At 45.7% G+C, this 19,636-nt stretch overlaps 1 protein-coding gene and 1 non-coding gene across 7 annotated transcripts in view; both read right to left on the reverse strand.

The window, feature by feature from the left end:
• Window positions 1-19,636, reverse strand: part of RBM47 (RNA binding motif protein 47) — an 88,490-nt gene that overhangs the window by 43,006 nt on the left and 25,848 nt on the right. The window contains exon 1 of one of the 6 annotated variants that reach the window (XM_077301750.1): window positions 9,975-10,093. The exons of 4 other annotated variants lie outside the window; for them this stretch is intronic. The gene's annotated coding sequence lies outside the window, so the exon portion shown is untranslated. One more of the 6 variants, XM_077301753.1, reaches the window with a different exon arrangement.
• Window positions 19,030-19,101, reverse strand: TRNAC-GCA (transfer RNA cysteine (anticodon GCA)). The gene has a single exon. It is a non-coding gene; the product is annotated as a tRNA-Cys (tRNA).

A 19,636-nucleotide genomic window follows, 5' to 3' on the forward strand; every position in this document is an offset into this window, starting at 1 on the left:
CTTGGCTTGGACATCACCTTCACTCCAAACAAGAACCTGTGCTGTTTTTGTAACACACCAGGTCTTTCTTTACATAAACCTCTCCTCTAAGCCCTACGAAGCATGCTTCATCGGTCTCATAGTATTTTTCCCCCAGAGGGATTTAATTGGTCTGCCCACAGAAATTCATGAATCCTACTGGACCCCAGAAGGCTCTGGGGGATTTTAGGCTCCCAAATACATACTGAGGAAGCCATGGGAGTGTGGAATAAGAATATCCTTGAAGTTATCAGCAAGGCCACCCCTAAAAGACCACTCCCATCTAGGGATGTGTGTTCGGATCTCCTCAAACCAATGATATACCAGAAAAATACCTTATCAGTATCTTGGGGATATATTTCACCATCCCAAATGATTCTGGGTTTAATTCCTGAAAAAAAACCCTGGATATATTCAGGAATTACCAATAGATCCAAGGGTTGGGGCATTCTAGAATTCAAAATATAAATAAAAAATAAAATAAAAGAGTAGATCCAAAACCAGCTATTTGTCAGGCTTTTACTAGAGTTGGCTTCTGGTATCTAATACCAATCACTAATTCAGGGCACTTTTTCTTTATCTCAGACTATTTATTTATTTTTATTTATAATCACATTTATATCCCGCTACTCCCACAGATGTGGCTCATGGCGGGTAACAACAGACAACCCACAACAAGATCCTACTGAAACAATGATAAAATCTGTCTAACCCACCCTCTGGTGATGAAAATTTCCCCCTCTCCCCTGTACCCCAGACCCTGAGATACAGTGCCTCGGGGGATCGTTCCAGCGTGGACCCGTCTAGCCAGCGTGGGGGCCAGATCTAACCGCCCCAGCCTCAGCCTAAGACCTCGCCGAAGAGCTCCGCCTTGCAGGTCCTGTGGAACTGTCACTGATGAAATTTTGAAAGTACCAACAGAACCGGGGGTGCTTTGGCAAGTTGTCTTTTTCAAAATAAAAGAAAAGATGTATTCACTGAAGATTTTGTGGCAGCATCTATTCCAGTGCTTTTCTCTTCTTTGCATTTTCCAACTGAATGGCTGTCAGTGGGATAACGCCATAACTAGAAGAAGAGTTGGTTCTTATATGCCGCTTTTCTCTGACCGAAGGAGGCTCAAAGTGGCTTACAGTTGCCTTCCCTTCCTCTCCCCACAACAGACACCCTGTGAGGGAGGTGAGGCTGAGAGAGCCCTGATGTTCCTGCCCGGTCAGAACAGCTTTATCAGTGCTGTGGTGAGCCCAAGGTCACCCAGCTGGCTGCATGTGGGGGAGTGCAGAATCGAACCCGGCTCACCAGATTAGAAGTCCACAGTCCTAACCACGACACCAACCTGGCTCTCTCCAAACTAGGCCTGAGCTCATCCACTGACAATGCACATTTGGGAAACAACCAATGCAGCCTATGCCTATTGCTTCCCACACTGCTGATGGCTGGAAAATTAACGGCACTTCAATCCCTGGCAAAACACAGAATTCCTCTCAACAGTAGGGCCATTGTCATCCTCTGATAACAACTATGTACCGCGAGAGCCAGAGCTTCCGGCTGCCCACGGAGTCTGACACGCATGCTCTCTGCTTGGACCCGAGAGTTGGATATTGCGCTCTGCCCTGATAGCCTGAACCAATATTCTACTCCTCTTCATCGTAAATCCTGATAAAACGCCAGCCCTACACAAGGAGAACCTATCCCCTGGTTCCAGAAACCTCACCCAGTTTGTAAACTCCTCTCTCTCTCTCTCTCTCTTGCCCCCACCATTCACTCCACCCTCAGTGCTGGGTGGAGTGATTTAGTGCAGAGCAATCACTTGCATTTTCCAGGAATTGTACAGTTATACTATGGCCTCATAGGCCTGAGAACTACAAACATGTTCTTCTCTCACTTCTTCAAATTAGGGATGCCATCCTCCAGGTGGGACCTGGGGATCCCCTAGTTTTACAGCTCTTCTCCAGCTGACAGAGATCAGTTCTCCTGGAGAAAATGGCTGCTTGGGAGGGTGGACTCCATTGAGGTCCCTCCCCACGCTGAATCTCGCCCACTCCTGGATCCACCCTCAAAGTCTCCAGATATCTGCCAACCCAGAGCTGCCACCCTATCTCCAATTTACCTCTGATTTTGCCCATATGGGGGAAATTTTATATATTTTTGCAAAACACATCCAAACCTTTTAGGAGAAGGTTGCTTGCAGTTTCCTCTGTGTGACACTGAGGGTAGGACTGGAAGGACCATCGGCCTGATCCAACATGGCTTCTCTTATGTTCTTATTTTGCAACTCTCCACACTGCTTTTGCGTTATGGTGCCATCTCACCACACCCAACAAAACCCCACTCTAACCAAGACATGGAAATCATTGACACAGCGAGGATACCACATAGATATGTCACTGTTGACAGGCCCAGTTCAAAAAGTTTTTCATGAACTATAGTGGCCATTTTGCTCCTGCCACACAATACACCAACTGCAGTCATGCACATATACCAGGGGTGGCCAAACTGTGGGTCTTCAGATGTCCATGGATGACAATTCTCATCATGGGTGGCCAAAACTGTGGCTCTCCAGATGTCCATGGATGACAATTCCCATAATGGGAATTGCAGTCCATGGACATCTGGAGAGCCCCACTTTGGCCACCCCTGCCATATACAATGGAAGAAGAAATCCTTTTTTAAAAAATTGCCCTGGCCACAAAATTCACGCAGAGTACGTACTCCACACACTCTTAGAGATAGTTTTGCAATTCAAATATGTGTAGTCTTCCTAATCTCTCTGCACCTCAACTTCAGCCCAGTTCTGCTCTTGCTTTGTTCTTCTACTGCATCTAATGCCAGTTCTCCATTTTGCATTAGCTGTATTTCTGCGGAACAAAGTTGGAGTCCAGTCACCCCTTTAAGACCAGCAAAGTTTTATTCCTGAGTACCAGGAGCCATTGGAGTCAAACGTTGTCCTGCTACTTCAGACCAGCATGGCTGCCCTCCTGAATCTGTCTTTTTATGGCTACCGAAAGAGCTCCTCCCATTTCAATCCACTTCTGCAGGCAGTTCGGGGGAATTTACACCTTGCATCACAATTGGGCCGTTATGTTTGTGTCCCAACGTCCTGTAGTGCTTCCACAAGTGAAGCCAGCGATTTTGGCTGTCTGTTCAGAAAGTCGCACTTTTACTGGCTATTCCCACTTTCAACAACCGACATGGGCACCAGATACAATACGTGAAACTTCTCGAGTTACAATGAAAACATAGTATTTAATATATAGTAACTTTTGGTCCTTGAAGACATCAGTTTTAAAGCCAAGGCAACAAATGGAGCAATTGCCATATGGAAAATAGTCCAAAGGCTATTTTCCATGTGGGAATCGCAGCTGGTGCGTGCTGCCATTATGAGTCTCAGGTGCTCTGCCTTCAAGGCTGGAGTGAACTTGACCCGGAGCTTCTGAAGAGAGGTTAGGGAGTACCAAATGACCCTTTTCTAACCTACTGCTCTAAGTGGGCTAGTCTTTTTTTTTTTCTTTCTTTTTTTTTACCAGATCTAGGTAGTGGAATATACGCTGGACATTCCTTTGGATCACCAGTTCAAGAACCAGCATGGGTCCCACTTCTCAACTGCTCTCCACCAAGGAGATGGCGTCAACAATTACCCCTCTGTGCACAACACAACACAAATGCACACATTCTTTCTGATCACTCCCTCCTTTAACTCCAACTTTGTCTTGCTCTTAGTTCATTCTTCTGCCTCCTCTGATGTTCATCCTTCAATCTGGCCTCCACCTAGTCCACAACTTTCCATGCCCCCAGCTGTTCTGGCGACCATTTGGTTTGTTCCAAGTGCCTCAATCATATATCATATTTATACCCATCTGCTTTTAGTACAATGAAGAAGAGGAGGAGTTGGTTTTTATACCCAGTTTTTCACTGCCCAAAGGGGTCTCAAAGCGGTTTACAATCACCGTCCCTTCCTTTCCCCACAACAGATACCCTGTCAGGTAGGTGAAGCTGAGAGAGACAGCCTCTAACAGGACTGTGACGGGTCCAGGGTCACCCAGCGGGCTGCATGTGGAGGAACGGGGAATCAAACCTTGCTCTCCGGATTAGAAGCCGCTGCTCTTAACCACTACACCATGCTGGCTCTCAGCACGCTGGATTAAAAACGTGGGAATCACACCAGAAAAACACACACACTCTTCAGTTCTTTTCGTTCTTCCCTAGGGTCAGAATAATAGCCTGACCGAAAGCAACTGAGTGAATGTTCGGCCACGAAGGTTCCATTGCGAAGTCTCGCTGCTTCATGTTTCTTTCTAAGGCCTCTTTGTTCATTAAGTAATAGGAAGTCCAGGTTTGCCAGTAAGTATGCCAGACTGAACGCCAGCCAACACTGTTTGACAGTGTTCTTATATAACTTTAAAAAAGAGTAATATCCACCAGTTTTTAAAGTGTCAACGTATAGTGTATATCTACCACTGTCCATTCTTACAAAACTACAACTCTGACATGAGACACTCAATTATATGCTCTCAAGAAGGGAAGCCCCTTAGAAGTTGGTGGTAAACCGGCAGCTGGATTTATGTATTTCTTTTCAGCAAAAGCTGAGCAACGTCTGATGTGCAGAAGCATAAACAGGAGGACTCACCTGACATAGAAGATAGTTTAAAATGAAACTGAACTTGGCAGGGATCTATTCAATAGCTTGGGGCATTCTGTCCTTTGACTGTACTGACTCTGTTTGAACAGGAGGTGCATTAATTAACACAATAAACTAAAACCTAGCAGGGCACCGTAAATATTTCTGACACCTCAGCTTGCCATCTTGATGAAGATGACTGTGCCTATACTTTTGAACCAGCAGGTGTGCAAAGCTGCTAGGATCTTAATATTATTTCCTTGGGCGGTTTAAACGGTTCTAACACTTCCAGTTCTTGTATTTTAGCACGTAAGAAACTCAGCTGTTGTGTTTAAAAGATCTGGCAGTCCTGGAAATCATGTCTTCTCTCCAGTCAAACTCAGAGTAAAATACTGTGCAGAGTTTTTCTGGTCTAAGCTCACCAATTTCAGTGGGTTTAGACTGGAGGAACTTTACATCGGATTGCAACACTGGCGTACCCAGGCCAATTCCGCACACAATGGTTACTGCACTTCCAATGCGCTTTTGAAATAGAATTTCCTATTCCACCCTGGAAAATCCAGCTGCAAAAGCACATTGAAAGCGCATTATCCTTCAGGGGCAGAATGAGCCCTAGCCTATCTGGTGGGTAGGCAGAGTTGGGTGACATGGGGGTGTGGGACAGGTTGGTGGGTGGGGCTTGGTGACACTGGGGTAGGAGGTAGTGACCAGGCAGGCTCTGCAGCTGCAAACACACACCTGGCCACCTCGCCATGAGTTTCTGGCAGCAGTCAGTGATGGCTTGGAGCAGAGCAGCATGTGCCCTGGGTGCCACTTGATGGAGGCACCACTGTGCATCCCTCCAGTTGCTGGGGAGATGCTGGGCCCTGTCAAGGTACCATGGGTGGTGGGAGCCATGATATCCCAAGCAGCCCTGAGCTTCCAGTTAGAATTCCAAGGACAGGTTTTGACCTATAATGACTTGAACAGCCTGATCCAGGGTGTTCCCTGGACCACTCACATTCTCCCCTTCTTTCGCACCACCACACTATCTGAAACAACAAGTGGGTGGTGGCAGGTCATAACACTTTCTCAGTCATAACACTTTGCCTTTGAAACATCCTCCTCCAAATGTCTGCAAGGTTCTCTTGCCAACGACTACCCAAAGGCTGTCCAAAGTCAGTATCTTTTGCCAGATCACATACAAATGTATTGAGCAAAGGTTGGAAAAGTGCCAGAAGGTCACTGTATGTTGAGGCGGTTAAAGGTAGGAAACTAGGTTATTAGGGGTTATATTGTAAGGAGAGAGGGGGAGGAACGGCAGGTAGAGAAGGGATGATATGTTAGAACAGGGGTTGTCAAACTGTGGCCCTCCAGATGTCCATGGACTACAATTCCCATGAGCCCCTGGGCATCTGGAGGGCCGCAGTTTGACTACCCCTGCGTTAGAAGGTGGTAAGATAGGTAGATAGTTGATGGGTTAAAAAACAGGAACGATTGGGAGGGAGACTGAGTTATGAGGTAAATTGAGTTATTGTTAATTGAGTTAATATCCTAGATAATTAAATCTGACAGGATAGATTGATCATCCAGTATAACCGCCCAAACAGATTGGTTGTTTTGGCCTTACTGGTTCAGTTGGTTCTGTTGGGGGGAAACAACACTCTGAGGGCAGGATATGGGGTGGGGTTAAAGGGGGACCTGAAGGGGCTAGGGATCCCATGCTACTGGGGTCACAGCAAATATGGTGGTGGGAGGAGACTAGGCAATAGAAAGTCTGTGAGAGGCTATGGCCCTGATCCATGGGGGGAAGGCACTGCGCAGGGCCTCTGGAAGCGCGGGGACCTTAGTATGTGCAATCTGGTTACTTGGATAAACTGGCCCTACTGCTCCCAGGAATCCCCTGAGCAAGAGCTGGCAATTCTCTAGAGCAGGGGTAGTCAACCTGTGGTCCTCCAGATGTCCATGGACTACAGTTCTCATGAGCCCCTGCCAGCAGATGCTGGCAGGGGCTCATGGGAATTGTAGTCCATGAACATCTGGAGGACCACAGGTTGACTACCCCTGCTCTAGAGAGAAGATTATGAAAGTTCTCTCCTGCAAGTTCCGTTGCCAAACCCGTTAACGTGAGAGACAGCAGAGTCTCGAATCAAGCAGATATACGAGGTTGCATGCACATAAAAATGATGATTAAAAACAAGTATTTCCCCCCCTCCCCCAAACACACACTTTCTCCACAGCCACACTCCACGCCAACAAAACATTTTACTGTCCGAATCATTTCACTCTAGCATGTGTGCTACCTCTGTACCTCTCGTGTATTTGTACAGGTGTAACCGATTGGAACTTGGTAAACAAGGATACCGATGACGACTACCATGGCATGAAATCCTTCTCACTCATATCCTTAACTGGTTTGGCTGTGGGAGGCTAACAGAAGCATATAGGCACATATTTTTACCAAGCAAAGTGCAAGAGACTTCTGTCCATTCCCCCCCAATCAACTGCACTTCCTAAACAGATTTCTTCTAATTCCGTGGAGCTCCGTTTTAAATGGAATTCTCCGTCCAAAGCTCATTTCAATGCCGTCACACTAAAATATAGGAAGCATTTAGCTGCTTTGCAAATTCAATAGACCCTGTGCTGTTCTTCTAAGCTTAAACACCGATTCTGTCAATGCAAGCACTTTTTAAGAAGAGAGACTTCCGGTGAATTCCAAAGTTCTTTCATTACACTTCTTCAAAATAATTTCTGACTCCAATAATATTTTACACATATTTGAGGACAAGTGGTGTTGAAATTCATGATCGTGTCTTCCGAGTTGAACACGATAAAGATTAAGGAAATATCCAAATGTACTGAATCCAGCAAACGTTTAACATAAAATCAGGAAGTTCTACCAAGAAACTCAAAGCACAATTGTGGATTTTCATGCTACAATTATCACGAAGGCTTTGTGGTCAGGGCCCAAAATAACCACCAAAAATTCTGGCCTCTCTGCTGAGAAATGGAGAGACTGGCTCCTAATGTCTATAGCCACTTATCTGATATGATTTTAGTTTGGGGAAACCAGATCGTTTTGTCTGTTAATCTAATTGTTATTTTAAGATGTTGTTTACCCACCCTGGGCTGTATTGGAAAATATATATAGAAAAATATAGATTTTAAAAATTTATTTATGCACTTAATTGTATCAAAGTACACTGCTGTGATACTAAGAAGGGTGAAAGGTCCAGAATATGATCCTATGTTTAATTGGAAGGACATCTCCGTTAATTGAATACTTCCTTCCGGTGAGTGTGAAAGAGACTGCAGCCTCAATTATAATTCTGAATCCTCTAATTTTCTGTTATGGTGACCAGCATGAAAACAATGGCATCACATGGCCAGTCACAGCATTGTTACCACTCTTGCGGTATTAAACCGTGTCCCTTGTGAACCAAGAGATAAGATCTCTAAACTTTAAAGACCACGAGAGAACTGGCTGTGTAAGTGAGCCAACCCCAACATTGGTGTAGCCAGTGTGGAACAGTGGATAAGAGTGCTTCACTTGGAACAGGGAGATCTAGATTTAAATCTCAGGTAAGCCATAATGCTTCCTGGTTGCTTAACACTGCCCGTATCCTTTTAGCCCAACTCATTTCGCAGAATTGTAAGAAGGGCAGGGAGTGTGGGGGTGCCCCGACCTTGAGCTCTTATGAAGAGGGGCAGAATTAAACTGCAATAAAGCCCAGCATATTGTGAAATGAATATACAGCTGTAAATTGAGGTAGACAGAAATAAGCATAACATTGTTTTGCTGTATCAAGAGGCACAAATCACAGTTTCCGTTTTTTAATTGCTGTCATTTGGGAACCTGTGTTTTCCAATAAAATTTTGCCTTAAAAGCAGGCCTGGTTTATCCATGTAGCACATGCTATGGGCCCTGTGCTTCCAGGGACCTCCAGAAGTGCCTTCCTGCCCCATGGATCAGGGCCATAGCCTCTCTCCTCCCCCTTTCCCCCTCCCCCCCCCACTGTCCACAATTGTACTCTGCTAGGGCCCCGCAAATCCCTCAACTGGTTCTGGTGCTAGGGGCTCCACAAATCCTTAAACCACTCCTGCTTAGAAGACTTTCAGTTATACCAGGGGTAGTCAAACTGCGGCCCTCCAGATGTCCATGGACTACAATTCCCAGGAGCCCCCTGCCAGCATTTGCTGGCAGGGGGCTCCTGGGAATTGTAGTCCATGGACATCTGGAGGGCCGCAGTTGACTACCCCTGAGTTATACGGTTATCAGACTGCAGTTGTACTGGTCTTCAATCCTTAGGTTCGAGCGACTGATAGGACATACTCTGTTGCTCAAGCAAGATTTGTAAAAAAAAAAATCCCATACAACTTTTCTGCAGGTTATGTCTAAATGACATCACCGTAAAGACAGTTAAATTAGGATATTGTCGATCAGATTTACATAAAGGGGAAACCAAATAAATCTGACGTGCTATTCAAAGCGACCCTTCAAAAAAGTACTGCTTTCAAGAAACTGTCATCCGGTTCTTCCCAGGCATCACAAACTCTGAATCTGACATTATAACGCAAAATACACAAAAACACATTTCACTTTTACAGCTAAACTTCGCATGACCTGCCTGTTCTGCAGGACAGGGTGAAAATACAGCTGCCAATGGCACAACCAGGAGAGTTTGTTACAAGACGATTACCATCTTGATCCCACTATAGGTAAAAAGTTGTTATATAACATTCCCATGTTGAATATGGGGAGAGGTTACCGATCCCTATGTAAAAACTCCATAGACATTGACTCAAATTGTCCGTAGTGCAATTCTTCCTCGGACTACTCTTAAAATGGTGGAACTCTCTTAAAAAAAAAAAACTACCCTTGGAACCAGGGGGACAAAACCCTAGATGTGTTTGTGTGTAATATGGGGGCATAAATTGAGGCATACAGGAAGCATACAGAAAGCGGTGTTTGTTTCTCAAGCAGAATGAACATTTTTGAAAAACTTTGTACAGGAGATACATTTTTACCCAGGCTCCTGTTAAGGAGACACCTATTTTTACATTGCAAGTCAAAGCTCAAGGGCTGATTTTGAAGCATCGATTCCCCCCCCCCCAAAAAAAAACACTGGCAGTTCATTGAGAATCTTTCTAAAGTGTAAAGACCCCAGGTTCAACTATGAATGTCAGTATGGATCGGTGCCTGAATTCATATTTTGCAAATTGTTCATAAGCCCCCCCCCCCACACACACCTGATTAAGAGAAACCTTTGCAAGTAGTTTCATTTCCTGGTCCAGCTGTACCATCTGAACCCCTTTCTCAAGCCTCTGGACAAACATGAAAACCGAAATATTAAAAGGGTACCTGGCGTTCACTCTCTTTCCGTGAGCCTTCTTTCTTCTCCCTCTCTTTCCCCTCCCACGGGTAGCTTGGTAATGGAATGCCCTTCAAATCTATGGCTGACTGCTTTTGGTAAATGTTTTACAAGACGCTAAACAACCTTTCGTCCCACCCTCCATACAAACACGATGGAGAAAGCAGAGCAGATTGGTAACAAAGAAACCAGGTACAGCATTCAGGGAACCCAACTGCTGCAGTGGCACCAGATTCCGAATTTCCCTCCCAGTACCCCCCTCCCTGCTCCCTAATATTTTTTCTGCGGAAGGGCGGAAAGGAACCCTTGCAATATCAAAGATGATTGTGACGCATGTATCACGATAACGTTCCCCTTTTATTGTTCAGTCTGTCAACTGTCTACAAGCCTAGGCTTGTCAGGTTGGGAAAAAATGACAAGGAGCGGCAAATAACGAACGGTATATTTGACTTCTGAATAAATTTTTCAGTGCGGAGACGGAGACATTTCATTGACAGCTGGGTCTTTTTTAGAGTGGGCAAAACACAGCGAATCCAATTGAAAGATGGAAAAAACCCAGATGTACGCAGGGTGGGTGGGTCACAAGATGTTCAACACAAACACACACACACTCACTCACACACACAAAACCGATATCAACCGCTTTCTGGTAAGGAAGTGAACCTCTTTCTAACCTCACTTCTCCCCATCTACTGAAAGTTAAAGTTCTACTAGTGTCAAACTGGAGTTTTTGCATTCCGTTTAAGTTAACAATTACAGAAGGATGAGAGGAGCAACCAGAGGGGCCTCTCCGTGGTCAAGGCACTTCCAGTACTACTAAAATGTAGTGTCCTGAGAGCGGAAAATTTGGCCCATGCAAGTATGCAAGGCATTATTATAGGAATCGATGGCTTAATTTCATTTCTACCCCACCTTTCTCTCCAGTGGACAGCCAAAACAACTTGCATCATTCTCTTTGCCTCCATTTGATCTTCACAACAACCCTGCAATGTAGGTTAGGCACAATGGCTCAAGATTACCCAGCAAGCTTTCCCAGCATGAGGGGGAGATTAGAACCTGGGTCTCCTAGAATCTAGCGTGAAACTCTAATCATTACACCACCACACTGGATGATTGGTGGTGGTGGTCAAAATGGACTGGATTGACTGTGGGAATGCACAAAAATGAGTACCAGAACAGGAAGGAAGTAGGAATGCCATCCTCCAGGGGGGACCTGGGGATTCTCTGGAATTATAGCTTATCACCAGGTGGCAGAGATCAGTTCCCCTGGAGAAAATGGCTGCTCTGGAGGGTAGACTCTATAGCATTCTTCTCCACTGAGGTCTCTCCCCATCCCAAATCCTGCCCACTCCTGGCTCCACCCACAAAGTTTCCAGGTATTTCCCAGCCCAGAGCTACCCCCTCTATAAGGAAGAGGGGAAAATGAAATTCAACTGGAAAATCTGGTGCTGCACATGGGTTTCTCCACTTATGCACTCTGGAAATCAAGGCTAAGAGGCAGCTTTCCAGAACAGTGCCAGGGCCTGGCTGGAAGCAGCTGGGTCCAAATCTAGAAATAGTTAGTGTGGGTTCTCCAATCTAGTCACATGCCAGAACTGGGGGACTGAAGTGGAGCTAGAGACAGGGCTTGAAGCATGTAGGATTTCGGCAAGGGGAAAAGCCAGTCTCACAGCATTCATGTCATGCCTGGGGACTTCCAAGCTTCATACAGTCCGCCAATGACAGAATGCACAGGGCTCCAAGTTCTGAGCGTACACAGTTCTAGGTTCCAGATTCAGGCCATACAATTCTGGGTTCAAGGCCTGGAGGTTTTGAAATGCTTGCAGGTCAGACCCACAAGGATTTGTGGGGAACATCTCCTCCCCCCCTTACTATTTCCTTTTTCCTTTCCCTGAGACAATGTAGAGTGGTGGTATAGCAGTTGAGAACACCGGCTTCTAATCTGGCAAGCCGGGTTTGATTCCCCACTCCTCCACATGCATCCAGCTGGGTGACCCTGGGCTTGTCACAGTCTTGATAGTGCTGTTCTCTTTCAATTTTATCTACCTTGCAGGGTGCCTGCTGTGGGGAGAGGACGGGGAAGGCGATTGTCAGCCGCTTTGAGACTCCTTCAGGCAATGAAAAGCAGGGTATAAGAACCAACTCATCTTCTCCAGAAGGCCCCCACAGCACCTTCTTCTTTCCTGCTTCCATTTTCCCCAACCTCCAGTCAAACTACGTTTATTCAGCTCCCTGTCTTCAGCTTTCCCTTCTTCCCTCCCCCTGGCAGCATTTGCCCACTAAGTCACAAAGTGGCTTACACACACCCTACGTCGCGTAGGAAGCCAGCACCGCGGTGCAGAGTGGAGGGGCAGTGGCGATGGCAGCATGCCAGCTGGTGGCTGCATGCAGGAGCAGAGCTCTGTGCCTGCGTGTGGCCGCCAGCTGGTGCACCACCACCACCGCTGCCCCTCATGCTTAACAAAAACGGAGTCAGGCACATGCGTTGGTGGGCACTTAGCAGTGGCGGCATCTGCTGGGGCCATTGGGAAGCAGGGAGGGCAGGAGTCACGCATTGGGGTCCCTGGGTCAAGAGGCTTCCTTGTGAGCAGCGGGCAGCAAATGGAGAGGGAAGGGCGGGTGCAAATGCGAGTGCAGCACAATGCTAAGGACACTATCACATGATTCCCCCTCCATACAGTCTTATCCCTGGTTGCTGATTTGGTGCTCATGGATGGGACATGCGATAGAGGGTGGTAAATCCACTTTCCTGGATTTACTGCATCATGCTTTAAAAATGGCTGAATCTCAACCCAACTATTGGTCAGCATTAGGATGTTGGCAACGTCGTGAGAAGGAGACTCTAAAAGCCGTCAACATTCGAAGGCTGTCCAGGAAAATATTCCTCATGTGGAAATGGTTTATATTACTGCAGTTGTCTGAAACAGGATTTATTGAGCCACATTTTTTCCCTATCCCTTTCTCACAAGTGACATAGCTGCTTATATAACATCACCATATTTCAGGGGGAAATGCCTAGAGAATTCTTAAGCAGAGATGAAAATTCTTAAGGCTAACAGTGGTCAGGTGCAATTACCTGTGTAAATTAGAGCTTGCAAAAGAATTGCCTCTAGCAGATTGACACCCGGAAGTGGGAGAGACATGAGATCCCAATAGGATAAGGAAAAGAAATGAGGCAAATACTTGTTTATAAACATTTGTATGCTGCCTCTCCAGACTATCAATCTAGTATATTTCTGGCTTTGGATGGGGAGAGTTACAGCCTTATCTTTGAGCAAAACGTGTTTCAGAGCCTTCTGTGGTTTACCATGAGAAATTGTGACTCAAGGTAGATCACATTTAAAACAGAGAAGCCAAACGAAACAAACCTCACAACCTATAAAATCAATCATTAAGTCAAGTTGCCTTTATTGACATAAGAAAAAACACAGTAACATAATAAATCAACAAGAGAACTCTAGGGGCCATTTCGCACGGCTTCAAAGTAGCAGAATGGTTGCTATTTGGAAACGCTACTAATTTGACATAACCCACGACGTCGTAGACAATCTGCAACAATCCTGAAACCAATCAGCAAAAAGCGCTTCGTTGTGGCGCTTTCAGGGGAATCCAGAAAAGTGGATTCACCCTCCGGATAGCGATACACTCCTGCAACCAATCTGCAACAGTATCGCTAAAGATCTGTGCGTTACCATTGTTGCTGGTTCTTCAAAGTCCCTCCCCCTGGCTCTCTCCTCCAAACTTCCGGCGAAGCGATCGCCATTTTTTTTTCTCCGAGCGAGCGGGGATAAACGCACCGGCGTGCCTCTTTCTGTTTAGAGGCTTCCCTGGCTTCAGTCCTTCACCTTTAATCACTAAGCACAAACAACTGAAAAGCCCGTTTGCTGAAATAAAGTCCCTTTATTTTTTACAAATAAATTCAGCCGAAAATCGTGCCCGTGAGAGGGGGGGGGGATTTTTTTTTTTATCACTCGAGGCAGCGTGCAAATGATCATACAATCAAACGACAGCTCACATTAGGCAGCTGGATGGGTCTCTCCGTAGCAACGAATCTACCTAGATTCATTGCTATGGGTCGTTTTTTTTTTTTTTAAAAACCTTTCTTAAAGGGAAAGGGGCTGTTTGGGAGCATGCTAACGGCTGCCCATTGGCTGCTTGACGGCCAGGGGCGGGACGAGCTTGGCAATAGCGCTTCCTTTCTAGCGATTTCTGCCGAGACCGGAAGCCTGTGGGAAACGCTAAAAAACGCAACTGATTCCACTACAAAGGCAGGTATGCATAACGACGAATTCCACTATTTTAAATGGCGATTTTTCATTCCGCAAACAATTTGCAACAAAGATCCCTGTGCGAAAAGGCCCTAGAATTCAGACATCAAATTATATAACTAACTCAGATCGAATAATTATAGCATCATAAAAGAACTTTGCTACAATTTCTGTTAATAATAAGACAATCGGGGGATTCTGCTGAATGTATTAAAATAGGGTTTAAAAATTTAGAATGAAGAAACTGATAAAAGGGACACTGAAGAACACGAGAAAAGAGTGTAAACAAGGTCCTTGTTTATTGTGACTCAAGGCAAAGCACAGTTAAAACAGGGAAGCCAAATGAAACAAAACCCCACAACCTATAAAATCAATGATCAATAAAACATGACCAATAAAAAGCAAGTCATAATATAAAAGTGGTTTAAAACAAAGTAGTATAAAATGATGTTAGTAAAACAGTGCCCCCATAGATTAGGAACAGACCAACTGAAAAGGATAAAACCTCTTTTTAGTTAAATCCTAAGATAAATGTTTTGTCTCAGTGACTAAAAGAGAGTAAAGTAGTTTCCAGTTGACCCCCAAGGGGAAGGGGCCAAATGCAAAGCTTCACCACCAAAAAGACCATCCACCACATGACATAAATTAATCATAGAATCATAGAGTTGGAATGGGCCATACAGGCCATCTAGTCCAACCCCCTGCTCAACGCAGGATCAGCGCTAAGCATCCTAAAGCATTCAAGAAAAGTGTGTATCCAACCTTTGCTTGATGACTGCCAGTGAGGGGGAGCTTACCACCTCCTTAGGCAGCCTATTCCACTGCTGAACTACTCTGACTGTGAAATTTGTTTCCTGATATCTAGCCTATATTGTTGTACTCGTAGTTTAAACCCATTACTACATGTCCTTTCCTCCAGCCAATGGAAACAGCATCCTGCCCTCCTCCGTGACAACCTTTCAGATACTTAAAGAGGGCTTCCTTCACAACTTCCACGAATACAGCTTCAGAGTCTGATTGTGAACATGATTTTACAATGCAATCCTAAACACAGTTACACCTTTCTACACCTACTGAACTTAGAAGGCTGTATGCATGTTTAAGGTTGCATGATGTTTGCCACCAAAACAAATCTAATGCTCAATTTCAATTATCACACGGAGGTTTACACCTGAAAATTTTAGATGATATATTTCCAACATTTCAGTCAGCTTCTCTTTCACAGGACTGCTGCAAGCTTTCTTGCAACCCCTCCCCAGAGATCTGTTAGCCCATTTAAGACCTAAAGGTTTCCCAGGCAAAAGAACGCTTCTTGTCAGTTCCAAACTTCCCCTTTCTCTCGCTTACACAAGTAACAAAATAAGCAATTTTGTTATGAACGAGCCAATGACAGAAAGAAGGCCTGACTCACTTTTCCCTTGGCTCCGAGCAAAGGTTTTTCCAAGGTCAGCTTAGCACATGAATGTTTACTGATCACACAGGGAGGGAGGCCTCAGAAATTAAATGTGTATTAGATCCAAAATGCATGTTATTAAAGGTGCTACCAAATAATATTAGTGTACAGTGAACTTGACAAGTATATGGCAACAGTTGCAAGGATTCAATGATGGGAAAAAGAAACTCCACCCGATCTTATGGACTATTCCAGGGGTAGTCAAACTGCGGCCCTCCAGATGTCCATGGACTACAATTCCCAGGAGCCCCCTGCCAGCGAACGCTGGCAGGGGGCTCCTGGGAACTGTAGTCCATGGACATCTGGAGGGCCGCAGTTTGACTACGGCTGGACTATTCAAACAAAATGGCTGGAAATGTGGCAAGGGCAAAACTTATATCTTTGACTTACATCAGACTATTCAGGGGTGGCCAAACTGTGGCTCTCCAGATGTCCATGGACTACAATTCCCATGAGCCCCTGCCAGCACATGCCAGGACATCTGGAGAGCCACAGTTTGGCCATCCCTGAACTATATTGATCAGTAAAATGAGTTGGAAAGAAATACCTGAGTTATAAACCGTCAACCATAAATGTATACAAATGGAAAACGATCAGAATGCAGTATTTGGTATGAGATGTGATATGGGGATGTAATATTATGAGTCTTTTCTTCCCTCTTCTTCTTTTTCTTGTAAGCTGTCTTCTAGAAAAAATACTCTTTTTCTTTCGTATATTATAAAATAGCAGCCTGATGCTTTTAAGAAATAGTAATTCTGTAACGCGTAGTACAATATTTTAAAATAAAAACAACTATATTTTTAAAAAGAGACTCTGAAATGCTTGGAGTAGCCCTTTTCAGCGTAGTTGGGTAATCCCAGAATACTTTAGCAAGACGCAGAATTAATTGGGATGGGGAGGGGCAACTTGCAAATGTTCACAACTCTATAGCCTGGTCTTTTAAAACAGATGACAGGTGTGTGACAAATATTAACCATTTCAGGGATGAAATCCTATAGCAGGACACATCTGAACCAGAGCAGAGAATCTGGCTGGCTTTTCATTATTCACCACCGGCTGACGGAGTATGTTGAAGGATGTAAATGATTGTTCCACGACTCTATGGGGTATAGAAGCTTTTGGCAGAGAATCCTTTGCCCTTTACAAATATGGCTTGGAATATCACCACCATTCTTCATATCTTGTCTGGCTCAATCTACCCCTTTTAGGGTTGCTAGCTCTGGATCAGGAAATACCTGCAGACGTTGGGGTTGGATGAGATTGGGGTGGGGTGGGAGACCTGAGTGGAGTATAATGCTATAGAGCAGTGGTTCTCAACCTGGGGGTCGGGACCCCTTTGGGGGTTGAATGACCCTTTCACAGGGGTCGTGGCAGGGCAAGCAGCTTGGGTGCGGGGGCACCCCCACTGTTGCCGCTCCTCCTGCAGGCCCCCGTGCTTGGCTGTCTGCCACTCCAGCAGCGCCCCCAGAAAAAAAAATTATATACACTCATGAATGATGGATCTTCACATCACTGGTCAGTTGGGTTTAGTTTCTGTGAAAGAACACTTGCATAATTTTATGGTTTTATGATTCCACAACATGAGGAACTGTATTAAAGGGTCGTGGCATTAGGAAGGTTGAGAACCACCCATTATGCACGGGGGGAATAGCGCACATTTGGGGTGGAATGGCAGCGACTAAAATCACCGATAACGCATGGAGCCGGCTGCAACCGGCCACAGATTTGGTGCATGCCGCCGAAAAAGCACCGTTAGCGAAACGTCCCGTGCATAAGCGGTTTGCTTCGCTTCTTCCCCCTCCACGTTTTCCATGTGACCCGCAATCGCCGTTTCGGCGGCCGTGCATAATGGGCCATATAGAGTCTACCCTCCAAAGCTGCCATTTTCCTCAGGGGAACTGATCTCTGTGTTGCCTGGAGATGAGCTATAATTCCAGGAGGTCCGCAGGTTCCACCTGGGAACTAGCATCCCTAACCCTCCTTGAACGTTACAAATGCCCTTTTCTGACATTCTTGAATTTTAAACAGGATAATGCTCAAACCCCCATCACAACAGAAGCATCCAGCAATTCATTGCTATACTGCAGCCATCATGGTGTTGTGGTTAACAGCACCATCCCCTAATATGGAGAGCCAGGTTTGATTCCTGACTCCTTCATGTGAAGCCAGCTGGGTGACCTTGGCCCAGTCACAGCTGGATGATGGTTCTCTCAGAGCTCTCTCAGACCCACCTGCCTCACAGGGTACCTATTTTGGGGAGAGGATGGGAAGGTGGCTGTCAGCCACTTTGAGAGACATGAGGCCTTGGGTCAGGCACAGTTCTCTCAGAGCTCTCTCAGCCCCACCTGCCTCACAGGGTGTCGATTGTGGGGAGAGCAAGGGAAGACGAATGTAAGCCGCTTTGAGACTCCTTCAGGAAATGAAAAGCAGGATATAAAAAACAGCGCTTCTTATCCTTACATTCTTCTGACTCAGAAATCTCAAACAGAACAAGATCTACCCCTTTTACTGGCCATCACTGCAGTTAAACCGTTAACAACAGCTCCTGAGTGTACAATGTTCATTAACAGCCAGTGTTGGACTTTAACACATAACTATGATTCAAAACTCCGAGGCCTCTCTCAAAAGACATTCAAACACTCTTGATTCCATCTTCGAGGACAATTAGAATCTGTGCCTCTGACTTGCCTGCAATTGTGGGCTATGCACAACCTCTCTTCCTTTGCAGCTGCCCAGCTTGCTCTCACATGTGCTGCAGTGTTACACCGTCAAGCCACATGGGGTCACATGGAGAGCAGTGGGAAAGCCCGACTTGCAGAAGGCCTGAGCAGCAGAGGTGAGGAAGATCCTTTCGGTTTCCTGGAGGGATGTGGAGCGTGCCAACGCAGCTGCAGTTTGAAAGTTACAGTAGTTACGCCGGGTCTTGCTCTAACATGATTACAGCAACAAACTCAGATGGATTTGAATTGTCGAAGGCGTTCACGGCCAGAGTCAACTGGTTGCGGTGGGTTTTACAGGCCGTACAACCTTGAAAATTCACAACAACCAGTGAAATAGATATCCCAGGGAAAACGTTTAATGAGAACAGATCTCCTAAGGATTTTCTAATCAATAAATCAGTGGAGTGAAGGTGGCTTATTTAGCTCAGTGCTGTGGTATAAGGTAGGTTTAAGTTCAAACAGGCTTCCAGAATGCATGAAGCTGCTTTGTACTGAAGCTACTTAATACTGGTCTACCAAGATCCCTATTATTTACTCAGAAGACAAGCAGCAACTCTTTGAGGATTCAGGTAAAAATCTCCTGCGTCACTTTCCCCCTGATAATTGGCAATGCCAGGGATCGAACCTGGAACCTTCTGCTTTGCAAGCCGATGCTCTACCACTGAACCACAGCCCCTCCCCAAAACTGTAAGCAACTCTTTCCAACAGTTCACAGATGTTCCCTAGTCGTGTCAGTTCAGCCGTAAAACAAACTGCTTTTTCAGAATCAGTAAATGCACCAACGCACATCCACCTTGCGCAAACATGGATACATTTGTGTGGAAGAAAGAGCACATGCACATTAGTGATCCTTGGCCCCAAAGAAGTATGACTGGCCTCAACCAGAGCCAGGGCCTTTTCGGTCCTGGCCCCAACCTGGTGGAATGAGCTTGCGGAGGAACTAAAGGCCCTGACAGAACTAGGTTAGTTCCACAGGGCCTGTAAGACAGAGCTCTCCTGCCAGTCATTTGGCTGGGGCCAATGAGCAGCAAGATGACTTCGGCTGTTTTGGAGGGTGGACTCCATAGCATTCTACTCCACTGAGGTCTCTCCCCACCCCAAATCCCGCCCACTTCTGGCTCCACCCACAAAAATCTTCAGGTATTTTCCAACTCAGAGTTGGCAACACTAGCTCCAAAGATTATTTGACAAGGGTGCTGCAGGCCATGTGG

The sequence above is a fragment of the Paroedura picta genome, chromosome 10, assembly GCF_049243985.1.
Source record: "Paroedura picta isolate Pp20150507F chromosome 10, Ppicta_v3.0, whole genome shotgun sequence".
NCBI classification, from domain to species: Eukaryota; Metazoa; Chordata; class Lepidosauria; order Squamata; family Gekkonidae; genus Paroedura; species Paroedura picta.